The sequence below is a fragment of the Cricetulus griseus genome, chromosome 7 (assembly GCF_003668045.3).
Source record: "Cricetulus griseus strain 17A/GY chromosome 7, alternate assembly CriGri-PICRH-1.0, whole genome shotgun sequence".
Taxonomy (NCBI): domain Eukaryota; kingdom Metazoa; phylum Chordata; class Mammalia; order Rodentia; family Cricetidae; genus Cricetulus; species Cricetulus griseus.
In genome coordinates, this window is record NC_048600.1 from 103,232,221 (window position 1) to 103,244,921 (window position 12,701).

Here is a 12,701-nt window from a genome sequence, read left to right on the forward strand (position 1 = left end):
TGCTTCCAGCTGGGACGTGTGTGGTCCAGGGTGGGACAATGAAGCATCAAAAGCTCACGTGGGAGCTAAATGACTCAAACTTGCCCAAGAAGACATTCCCAGACTGCACACTGAGACATCTCTCATTACCACCTGAGCACCTAACTCCAGCTAAGGGATGTGGTGGCTCACCAAGGAGAGTAATCTAAGCCACTGTTGTCTGGGAGAAAACCTAAAATTAGATAAACATAGTAATAAACTGCTCACTTTGCCCTTACCTTTATACCACAGATTGCTGCATCTGTCATTAGTCACAAGAGAACCTTCTTTTTGCAGTAGATCATGATTAATAACAAAGACCACATCTGTTCACTGGACAGAGAATGAGACTGTCAGTGCCTAGTGCTAACTGGGACATTTATATCGCTCCCTTCTGGGAAGGCCCCAGGGGTCATTGAAGAAGAAGTAGAAAAATTGCAAGAGTCAGAGGTGGTGGGCACCTGCAGTGAAAAGGTTTCTGTTGGACATGACTGCACAGTTGTTCACAAGAGCTCACAATGACTATGAATGCATGCACAAGACCCACACAAGATCAAGGCGGTGGAAACCCTTGAATGGGTTGGCAAGGAGCTGATGGAGTCCCACCCCTGGCTGAGGAATCATTGACAACTGATGGCTCCTAGAGGGGTGAGAGTCAGTTTTCTTCCAGGATATAGACCCTGAGAAGGTACTCGTGCTTCAGTAGGTAGCTCTGTACTCTGGCACAGACAGGCACTAAGTAGACTCTCAGTGACTCTCAAAACGGAGCGCACAAAGTTGCTGTGTGTGGAGGGAGGGCAATGAGAGGAACCGGAGGAGAGGTGATGGGAGTGGATTTGGTCAAAACACATCATGTTCATGTATGAAATTCCCAAACAATAAAAACAATACTATGAAAAGATTCATCCCAGAAGATTCTAGGCCATGTCAATTTGACAGTTAAACCTAACCAGCACAACTGCTAATCTCATTTTACAGACAGATAGGAGTAGGAGGTGGAGATCATGTTAGCATGATTCTTCCGGCGAGTGTCTGTAAAGGAGTCATGAGAAATGCTGTCAAGACACGTTGTTGACTGGAGGAAGTTTTGGAATCAATGCGAGTCCTTGGGCTGATATTCTGAAAAACTATGTTGATCAGGAAGACTTGTTTTCCATGTTCACTAGGTCAAGGTCACAAGCATCTCTTGTGTTGATCCTCACCCAGAGCACACAGCCTTCTCAACAGGGGTGGGCAATTGGGCTTCTGTGTTCTTGAAGTCAACAAGGGACAGGAGTACAGGAACTGGGTTCCAGGAAAAAGACCTCCACTAAGAGAAAGGAACTGTTCCCATCTGCAAACAGTCCTCTGTGCCAAACTTCTGGCCAGTTTGTTGCTGTACACATATATACAAAGACTGATAAAATAAACCAAATAAAATCAATCATCAGAGATTACCTAGGGGTAAGGAAAAAGAAGCTGCAGACAGATAATTGTAAAGAAAGGCTATTGCAATTCTGATTGCTCTCAAACTTCACACACAACACCCATCCCCACAAAAATTCATGCTTTCCCACTAACTACATGCATAAGAACTCCATGAATAAGCAGAAACACTACAAATGGACACACACACATACACACACACACACACACACACAGACACACACACACACACACACACACACACACACGCGCGCGCGCGCGCGCGCATGCACACATACACACACGTCTTTCCTCCATGACTGTTTGGTCTTTTATCCTTCGTGTTGGATTATATTTCTTTAGAAGGACGAAATAATTCTTATCTCAGAACCAAATTGTTGGGAACCAGAAAGGAGAGGATGGGACAGTAAAGGCTCCAGCCAAGTCCCTGAGAGCCTGGCAACATTATGTCTTAGAGTTTAGAACGTTGAGCCTGCTATGGTTGATCATGTCTGGGAAAATTCTTCAGTTTAACTCCCTCTGGTATGTGCATTTTCTACTAGAAAAAAAATGAAAAGCTTGTTATTTTTGAGAATCCAAGGGGGGAGGAGGTTGCTTTTTTCCATGAAGGGCCAACCAACAGCTGTGATTTTTTAATCGCAGTAACTGACAGTAACAGCTTGGTGGCATCATATTTAATGGGGAGAGACTAGCTCACCTCATGCCCTGGTTGCTATGTACAGAAATGCAAGGAGGCCATAACAAAGGCCGTGAGAACCATTGCTTAGGGTAAAATAAAAAAGGGTCTGTCCCCAAGACAAAGGTTCCCCTTTGTCTTGCTTTTGTCCCACCCTGTTAGACTTTGATTTGCTTTTGTCCCACCCTGTTAGAATTCACAAGATGAACACAGTGGAGTTTGTGCAGGTGATCCCAGGAGGCAAAGAACTCATGAATGGCTTAGACAGCTCTCCAAGAAACTTCTAAAGTAGTAATTTCACTTTAAACAACCTAGTTAAAGAACACAGGTCTCCCGTGACCATATTTATGCATAGGGAATACATTCCTGGCATTTCAAAAATAGTCTAATTTTCCATTTTACACCCTAGGGAGTTCTTTGACCCATCAGCCATTGGCCATTCCCAGGAGGACGATGAGAAACGAGCCTCCTCATTTAAGACGTGAAAGCCAAAGTTCAGCAGGTTTCCTTATTCCTGAGGGGAGGGGGTTAATCCATAATAAGCATATATGAGTTTATAAAAAACAGCACCCATGTTTCCTTTGCCTCTCACCATATACCCACTCTAAGGAGAGAAAATCAAGGACACATGTGGCCGAAGCCTCCCTGAAGATGCAGCTGAACACACTATTGCCAAGTCCAAGGTAGAAGTCAAGGCTGCTGCCTGCCATGGAAACCAAGGACTGGAGGCGGGAGGCTGAAATGTCCAGTAGTTCAAAGACAAGATCCTACTCTCTACACTAGAGAGGAGGCAACAGACAACTGCCTTGACACTTGTGGGTAAGTGTTGCTAGAGTGTAGTGACATTAACACACATGTTCATAGCTGGTAAAGCAAACCTAGGGTGAATCGCACTTTCCTTTGATGTCAAATCAGAATTTTGTGACTTGGTCACTCCTGCCACTGTAGTGATATATTATTTATGATTTATTAAAGCTTACCTGATGGTACAGAAAGCAAAGCCAGCCACACTAGTTAGTTACAGAAGCCAGGCTGTGGTGGTATACACCTTTAATCCCACCACATGGGAGGTAGAGGTAGAAAGATCTCTGTTAGTTCAGGGCCACACTGAGCTACAAGAAATTGATCCAGTCCTAAAGAGAAACAGCTCCACAAAGATGATCCCAGCACTTGGGATCACATGCCTTTAATCCCAGCACTAGGGAGGTATAACAGGCAAAGTGTCTCTTGTGGAGATTGATTCGCCAGCCACACTGAGGAGAGGCAGCAGTCTGAGGCTTGGAGAGAGCTCGTGGAGATGGGATCAACCCTTTCAGCCTGAGGTAGAGGTAAGAGGTAGTGGCCAGCTGCTTTGCTTCTCTGGTCTTCAGCTTGAAGCCTGAACCCCAATATCTGTCTCTGGGTCTTTTATTTTCATGCTACATGCCACAGGGATCCTGGTTCTTCTATAAGGCTATCCAGCACAATCATTTCTAAGTATCTCTGAGGCATGTTGAGCTATTCTACAGTTCCATTATTCAAACAGATCTTATAAGAAGAGAGATCAAAACCAATGACAAAATGGGACATTTGAACAAAACTGAGAAACCAAATAGAACTTAATAGACTAGTGTTAACGAATTTTATGTTGAAATAGTAACACATGTCTAGACATGAATAGCAAAAGAAGGGAAATTTCACAAATATGTGGATATTAAACAACACATTCTTGAATGATTAATGGGCCAAAGAAATCACAAAACATCCTGAGATGCATGAAGATGAGACCGGACACCAAAGCCTAAGTGATACAGCCAAAGCTCCTAGGAAGGACACTTTTAGTGGCAAACACCTATCAGAATGATGCATGGTCTCAAATGAGTAATCTAACATCATACTTGAGGAATTATAAGACCAAACTAAACTCAAGACATCATGAGACAAATAAGGTATGTGACAATCACATTACCTAGAAGAAATACTTACATTTTGAGAAACAGACCATCTATTGTAACTGAGAAGTAAATATACATATATTTGTGTGTGTGTGTGTGTGTGCATGTGTGTGTGTGTGTGTGTGTACATACAGCATACTCCCAATGAAGACAGACTTAGAACTATAGGTTCCACTAGAGAATTCTAGCAAAATTTTTAAAGAACAGTACTTCTCTGAAGAAAAAGGAACTTTAAGTCCTTTGTATAAGGTTGGTATTACCCTGATGTCAAAAATCAAAGACACTTTTATTTATTCATTTTAAGTAGTCTACAAAATATTCTGTTTCATTGTGGTATTTTCAAAGAAGATGTGCTTCTGTTTAGTCTCTTTCCTCGCCATCTTCCTCAAACCTCCCCTTGTAACTCTGCCCACCCCAGTTTCCACTGTACTTTCACTTCACATGTATCTTTCTGCCTCTCCCTCATTAACACCTCTTGCCCTTCTTTCTGTCTCCCCTCTAGTTCCATAGCCTCCATCCACCTGACAGTCATTTATATACACACACATACATATATTAAAAACTAGGATTCACACCTCCATCCTTGACTCAGGAAACATCATGGAAGAGGAAGCAGTAAGATTGTAAAAGCCAGAGGCAGGGGAAGAACAGAGTGAAATGATGTTGTCTGGCCATGACAGGACTACTGCTTTCTTGAGTGCAGAGCAGCTGTGGTTGTCTGACCAAGACCTGCACAAGACCAGCAGTCAACATTCCAACATGGAGGGAGATGGGTTCATGAGCCCCACCCTAACTAAGACAGATGTTGGCTTCTGGGGGCGGGAGAGTCTGTTTCCTTTAAGAGTATGGCCTCTATAGGTTGCATGCTCCGATGGATGGTCCCTCACCAGTGCATGTATGAGCAGCACAAATTGGACTCACTCGGTTATTTTTTTAAAGAGAACATGAAGTTAGTAGGGATGTTAGGGAGTGGGGGTGATCTGATAGGAGTTCGGGGAAGGAATGAGTTTGAATATATCAAAATACATCTACATCATGTGCATGTAGGAGACTCTCTAAGAATTACTACAAATATTATTTATATTATTTGAAACTTAGGGCCCACGTATAGGAAAAAACATAAGATTTTGTCTTTGTGAATCCAGATCACTTGTTTATTTAATATTCTCCATATATCCATTTTCTTCAAATTTCCATAATTTCATTTCTTTACAGCTAAGTAAACATTCATACTTTCATTATCCACTTATTTGATGATGGGCATCTAGATGGGTTCCATCTCCTTGCATTGTGAATAGAGCAACAATAAACAATGGATGTGTAAATATCTCTGTGGCAGGATATGGAGCCCTCTGAGTAGTATAATGCCCGGGAGAGATATTGCTGGGTCATATGGAAATTCTATTTTTAGATGTTCAAGAAACCTCCGCACTGATTTCCATAATGGCTGCACTAGTTGACATGCTTTCCAACACTGACAAATGGTTCCTTATTTCCCACATCCTCACCAGCATCTGTTGTCATTTGTTTTCTTGAATAGCCATTCTGAGTGTGAAAGAAGAAAGATGGGCTCTGACCTCACAGCCTACTCAAATGTTAACTCAAAATGAGTTGAGACCAGAAAGTGAGGCATGAAACTATACATCTCTTAGAAGACAGCCGAGAGGCTAATGATCTCCTCGACACGAAACAAAACTAGAAAAACAGGACTATGTTAAATTTATAAGGCTTCTGCTCATCAGGGGAAACAATTCACAGAGTCAAAGGCAACATGGAAGACAGCAGAAAATACTGGCAAAGCCTAAGTTTGGTCATGGATTGATACCCCCAAAATATAAAGTACTGTTGCAATGCAACAACAACAAACAACAGATACATTTTTTAAAGCCAGATGTGGCCTGGGGAGATGATTCAGGTAGTAGACCATTTGCCTTGCAAAAGTGGGGACCCAACTTTGATCCTTAGTACACATACTTGGGAAAAGGGGGGTGCTGTAGACATGCTTATAAACCCAATGTTGAAGAAGCAGAGACAGGAAGATTCCTGGGGCTTCCTCGCAAGCTCCAGGAGCCAGTAAGAGACTGTCTCCGAAACCAAGTAGGAAGGCTTCCAAGAAACAACACTCATGGTTGACGTCTGGCCTCCACATGCATACATGCATGCTTGTACATGCAAATGCATGCACAAACATGCATACATACATTCCCACACACACTCGCGAACACACGCACATGCGCGCGCGTGCACACACACACACACACACACAGTCAGAGAACTTAAAGGGTCAGAAAACTAGTTTTTGTAGCTATAAATGTTGGGACACTGCTTTGTATACTGTAGGCACATTGCAAACCCTTACTAGAGACAATATGTCATGAAACCATAATCCCCAGGGCAGCTAAGTTTTTATTTCTCTTCCCCATCCCTGCCAGGAGCCTAAAGTACTATTTGTATGTGTGTTACATCTGTCATCCCAACCTCAGTATGTTAACTTTATTCTTCCTGGTATCCATTTAGTTATCTTAGCAATGACTTCCTTGTTGGAGAAGTAACCCAACATTTTTACCTTTCCACATTTGTTATTCTTCTTCTGTATTTGGTTCTTCCCTTCTCTTCTTCTTTTTATCCCTCTGTCTGATTTGGCTGGAAATTATTCTTATCCTTCCTGTCATTCTCTGCACTATCTTATTGGATATATCAACTAACACACGTTTAAGGAATTATGACTTCAAGCAGAGTTTATTGCATGATTTGAAAAATGTTCACGGGCTACTGTTCTGTGCTAGGCATTTAAAAGACACATAGAGAAAAACAACCAAGAGTTTGACATTCAAAGAATGTAATTCCAGCACCTTTATCCACAATAACTGTAGAAAAACACAAGTTTTGTTTCTGATTCAAAATGTTAATTTCCTACCATGTTCCCAAATTCATAAATCCACAGCTTCCTTGGGAAAATCCCCACAACACTAACTTTATCCTATTTCAGTAACATTGCTGTTATGGAAGTATTATGGGAAAAAATGAGGTCAGCAAAGTATTAAAGACTGTTTTCAATGCTAATCATGTAATTTTCAAGCCACTCTACACAATTCAAATGATATATAACTATAATATAATTATATTACAAAATTTACTGCTTTGCATAATTATGAGTCTTGAGCAACACTCTGGGCCTTAATCCACTTCACCCTTTGCTCTGCTAAAATAGTCATCCATGTGTCCCTAGACAGGAAGCTATTAGAAAACTTCTCATGGGATTATTTTTCAATGGGAAACCAGAGAACATCACTACTTCCTATTCCTTTCCTGGGGATGATTGGAGAAGATTGTTCTTTTTCTTTCCCTCGGACCTACTTCTTTGTTCATGTCCCAGCTCTACTAACTGAAGTGACAAGTGGATTCCTTGAGGCCAACCAGATTTCTCTGGCTCTTGGAAGTCCTGAAAATCACCATGAACAGCCAGGAATATTCTCTTCTAGCTGTTTGAAGTGATAATGTCAAGACAGCACTTTCACTGCTTTCTCTGTGAGCTCTACACCTGGGGTCAGCTTCCTTCAGGAGCTGGAGAAGGAGAGTATGCAATGGAGGGAAGGATACAGGTCAGATCATAGCCTTGAGTACTTCTTTGACCTCTCTTTCTTTCTCTCCTTCTTTCTTCCTTCCTTCCTTCCTTTCTTTATCTTTCATTCATTCTTTCTTTTCCTTCCTTTCTATTTTATTTGGAGATTTTGCTGCAACACCAGTATACATTCTTGCAAAACCACACACAGAAATTATAGGATTTTCAGGATCTGGGCAGTACTTTCTTCCAAAAAAGGCAAGTGTCCTTTCTCCCAGGAAAAAAGGCATGCTGATAGACCCCAGCTAGTAGCCATTCCTACCCCTCCAGAGAGAGGTAACAGCAGAAGCCTTAGGTTTGTGCAAAGGGTTGTTCACTCAAAGCAGAGAGGGAAGAGGACACGTGATTTTCATGTGACCAGCACAGAGGTCAGTTTAGAGCTGAACTGTCAGTCCTCTGATTTTCTGCTTCACAGCAAAAGACACTTGCCAGGCATGTGGGTATTTAGGGCTCTCTGACAGGGATGCAGGGTCTTAGAACTGTCTGCATCACAGGCTGCAGACTCATGGAGTCTAACCCTTAGAGTAATAGAAACAGGGATGGCAACTCCCCACATCACTTGGGGAAAGGACACAGGAAGAAGAAAATGAACTAAAGTCAGAAAAGCACCTTTAAGGAACAAACCAAGGCAAGGAGAGGATCGGGAGCAGCAGGAATTGTCCCTGCTGCCCTTTGCTTCCCAAGCTGTTCTTCATCAGCTGAAGGGAGCCCTCCTGTCTTCTTGGTACTGGCTCTTCCAAAGCCACCATGGATCCATAACACCTTCACATAACTGTCCCATTTCCTATGCCATCACTTTTCATTTGTTCAACACATCCATACTGAATATGTATTACATATCATGCTCAGAACTTCAGCCTGGAGGTCCAGAGGTGGTGCCTGTACTTAGAGGACACACAGTCAAGTTAGAGAGGGAGGCCCCGCCAGCAACTGTCTGAAACACAGAGCAGAGAGAGAAGCCAACAGCTCAGTGGATGGACTCCATAGCCCTGGGCACAGGAGAGAGCCAGCCAGTCCACAGGGAAACAGCAGGGCAGAAAGTCAGAAAGTCCTAGGGGCCTGGGAGCTTTTAAACCAAATGAGGATAGTGTCTATCCCACTGAGGGAAAAGGAGGTGGAGGCCTGAATAAAGCAGCCAGAGCCTCCAGGCTGTGAGTCACCCAGAAGTACCCCATGACTGCAAATAATGTGTAATAAATGAAGCCAGGGGAGGAGGAAGAGCAGGCAGGACAGGAGGAGCAGTTGGAGCAGAGAGGATCACAAAGGCCTTCCATCGCCTCTGTGGCCAAAGGGAGGCAACCAGCCAGATGCTAGAAGTGGCCTGAGACAACTGTACATCAAGACAGAAGCCCCATTATACAAGTCTCTAGAGGGACCACTAAGCTGCCTAAAGAGACCTCAGCATGCAGCCTGGTTCTAAGACGCGGGCTTTTGTTGGGGCGGCAGTGCTGGCTTCAGAGAGCACACAATGGCCAGTGTTGAAACTCCCTTTTTGGACAGAAGAACGGTCGCACATCTGGGGAAGGTTAGGGTCAAACATATAAATGAGGGGAGCGGAGTCCATTACCCCAGACGCTCTGTCTGTGACGTCAATCGCTGCTGGCTTTGGACAGAGGTCGTTCTCTTGTGCATCAGGCAGGAGCCATTAACCCTGCCCAGCACTGCAGTGTTTATGTGGAAAATGTGAGCCAGGAAGTTTCTCCTCATTGTGATTTGGAAGTTGTCAAGGAGCCATTCTTTAGTGGTTGGTTGTCTGTCTCTCCCATCTTACCCTCACCACTGTTTCTGCTGCTCTTTGTCCTTGTCTACTCTCTCTCTCTAGCCTGTGGGGAGACACATAGTTTAGAGGACACATGTCTCATCTTCTGAGAGAGAGACTTAATACACATTCCGTGTTTGTTATTTACTGACTTCTGTGTGCTCTCTCTCCCCGTTACAGACCAGTTGGTGCTCCACCTCTCTCTCATGGCTGCAGGCCCAGATGGGAACTGAGCTCTCAGAACTGTTAATGACTTTCTCTTTCAGACTTCAGGGAGTGAGCTGTTTCCTGCTCAGGCACCATCATGGCCTGTCCCCAAAGCCCATCACTAGGAGACAAGGCACTGAACCAGAACCATCCTTTATTCCTCAGCTGTCTATCAGAAAAGGGTGGTGGATGCCAAACCTGAGTGTAGGAAAATCCTCACAGCCTTGCTCAACCTGTTCTCATCTCTGCCCACCCCAGCACGCACAAGGCCTTTACTGCCACCTGATAATGAACCTGAAGAACCAAAGATCTGGTTTGGATCTGTTTTGTTTTGTTTTAAGTTTCATTAGACTATTTAAGGCTGGGCCAGTGTGAGGCACCGCAGAGATCCACACCACCAGCACTAGAGAAAACATTACCTAGGCTATCGCCATAGGCTATAGTTATCCACTACTGATGGTCCATTTTAAGAATATACAAAGAACTACAAAAACATATGCCAGACTAACAAAACAACCAGCCAATAAATGGGCTGACGGATGAAACAGACCTCATGGACAGAACTGATAGTTCTCAAAATAAGAAGCCCAAATGGCCAATAAATATTTTTTAAAAGTATTCAACATCCTTAGCCATCAGGGAAATGTAAATAAAAATTGCCTTAAGATGCTGCCTCACCCTCATCAAAACTGTCAATCATCAAGAAAGCACCAAATGCTGGAAATGAGAAAAGAACTCTTAGTCAGTGCGGGGGTGGGGGAATGGGGCAGGGGTGTAAACTAGTACACTCACTGGGGAAACTAATATAAAAGTTCCTCAAAACATAACAATGACAGCGACCCTAGGACCCAGCTACACCACTCCTGGGTAATATATCCAAAGGACTGTGCATTCTATCACAGAGATACTTGAACACTCATGATTAGTGACACTCCAGTTATGATGGCAAAAAGATGAATCAAGTCTAGATGTCTACCAACAGATGAATGGATTGAGAAAATATGATTTACACACCCAGTAGAATTTTCACAGTCATAAGTGGAAATGAAATACTGAAATTTTCATGAAAAATAAATCTGGAAATTATAGTGAGTGAAGTTACCCAGACACAAAACTACAAATACCATATATTCTTTCTCAGAGGTGGATTGTATCCTTGTGTGTGAGGGTGTGTGTGTATTTGGTAAACCATGACACACACACACACACACACACACACACACACACACACACACACACACACAAAAGCAGACTATGAGAGGAGATCTTAAGGAAAGGAAGTCTTAAGGACATAGGAGAAATTAAAACAGGGCAATAAAGAAGACATGATATGAAAGTGTAGAAAGAAATCCTGAGATGAGAAAGAGTTGGGAGAGCGAATGGGGAAGGGAAATTGGGAGAGAGTGTCAGCAAGCCCAGAGTATGTGGATGAAAATGCCAGAATGAAGCCCATTACTCAAACAATGATACTAAAAGAATCATCACAGTGTATCCAATGCTATTTTTGCATTTGCTCAACTACTTTCTTTCTTTTTTGTTTGTTTGTTTGTTTTGTTTTTCGAGACAGTTTCCCTGTATTTTTTAGGAGCCTGTCCTGGAACTCGCTCTGTAGACCTGGCTAGCCTCAAACTCAGAGATCTGCCTGCCTCTGCCTCCTGAGTACTAGGATTAAAGGCATGCACCACCAATGCCAGGCTTTTGCATTTGCTCAACTACTTTCTTTTTTTTCTTTTCTCGTTGTATTTTGCTCAAGGTATTTCCCCCCAAATAAGTTGAGAACCATGGTGTTGAGAAGAGACAAGAGGGATTGGGGAGGGGAGGGAAATGTCTGCAAATTGCTCCCAGGGACTGGAGAAAAAAGAAAAGAAAAGAAAAGAAAAGAAAAGAAAAGAAAAGAAAAGAAAAAAGAAAAGAGAGGGTTGGAATCCATCAATCTTCTGTGCTAGTCATCCTCGCTTTCATCACCTTCCCTTCCTCCCCTTCATCATCATCTTCTTCACCTTCATTTTCATTCCCTTCTTTGTCAATATCTTCCAACCTTCCTCCTCCTCCTCCTCCTCCTCCTCCTCATCATCATCATCATCATCATCATCATCTGCCTCTCCTTCTTCATCATCCATATCAGGAACCAAATAGTACTGCAAGGGGTTTGGCCAAATATCGTCTTTGATGACCTCTCCTAACTCATCTGCAACTGCATCAGAATGGTCAGTAAACCAGGTAAAGAGCACTCTGGCTCTTTATGCTGCCTCTTCCTGCTGGTCTTATTCTGCGTTTGACTTGAGCACTTTTTGTCAAATCCTTTCCAGATTTCCATTTGATCTCTGTGGACTTTGATGACTGGTCACCACGCCCATTCAGATGAAATTCTTTGGAGAGAACTTTATTTTCAAAGTAAGGATTTTCATCAAAATAAAAATCTATTCTCTAGCCTGATTAATGTCTTCAAAGTCTATCACTTCAACTCTGGTCAAGTATTGCAGAGCCTCTTCGTCTTCCTCCCCAAGCAGTGCAGACACGTGTGGATGGTTGACAAATGTTACCCCAAAATTTGGGATTTTGGCAATCAATTCTGACCTCTTCTGAAAAAATGGCTGGTGGAGTATGTTATATTTTTGTTCTACTTTCAAAATTTCCTCACTGGCTTGTTCATTAAGTCTGTCTATTTCATTTTGTACTTCGTCAATGTGTTCAATTGCTTCTTGCTGTTCCTTTTCTCCCTTCGGCAGGCTGAGAGAGGCTGACCTGTCCTCCAGCTTTGCTGTGGGAACTGACTTGGGTTTCTTGGACTGAGGCAGGAGTGCACATTGCCTTTTCGGGGCCATAGCACGAGGGAAGTGGCGAGAAGCCAGCAGCCAGAGCCTCAGTGCTCAGAGCAGGAAGAAAGTCTCAGGAACTCGCTCAACTAATTTCTAATGCCATTTTATCCCCACATGATAAATGAACCGCCAAAACCTAGAGTGTTAAAGTGGCTTGCTCAAGTCACATAAACATTAAGTATCCAAGATCCAAAGTAAACCACTCAAGAAGGAGCAAAGCGCAGAGAAAGCCTTGGGATGC

General features: G+C 43.0%; 1 pseudogene; it reads right to left on the reverse strand.

Annotated features, from left to right (window-relative positions):
• Positions 1-11,570: 11,570 nt before the first annotated feature.
• Positions 11,571-12,466, reverse strand: LOC100763651 (annotated as a pseudogene).
• Between the last annotated feature and the right edge of the window lie 235 nt (positions 12,467-12,701).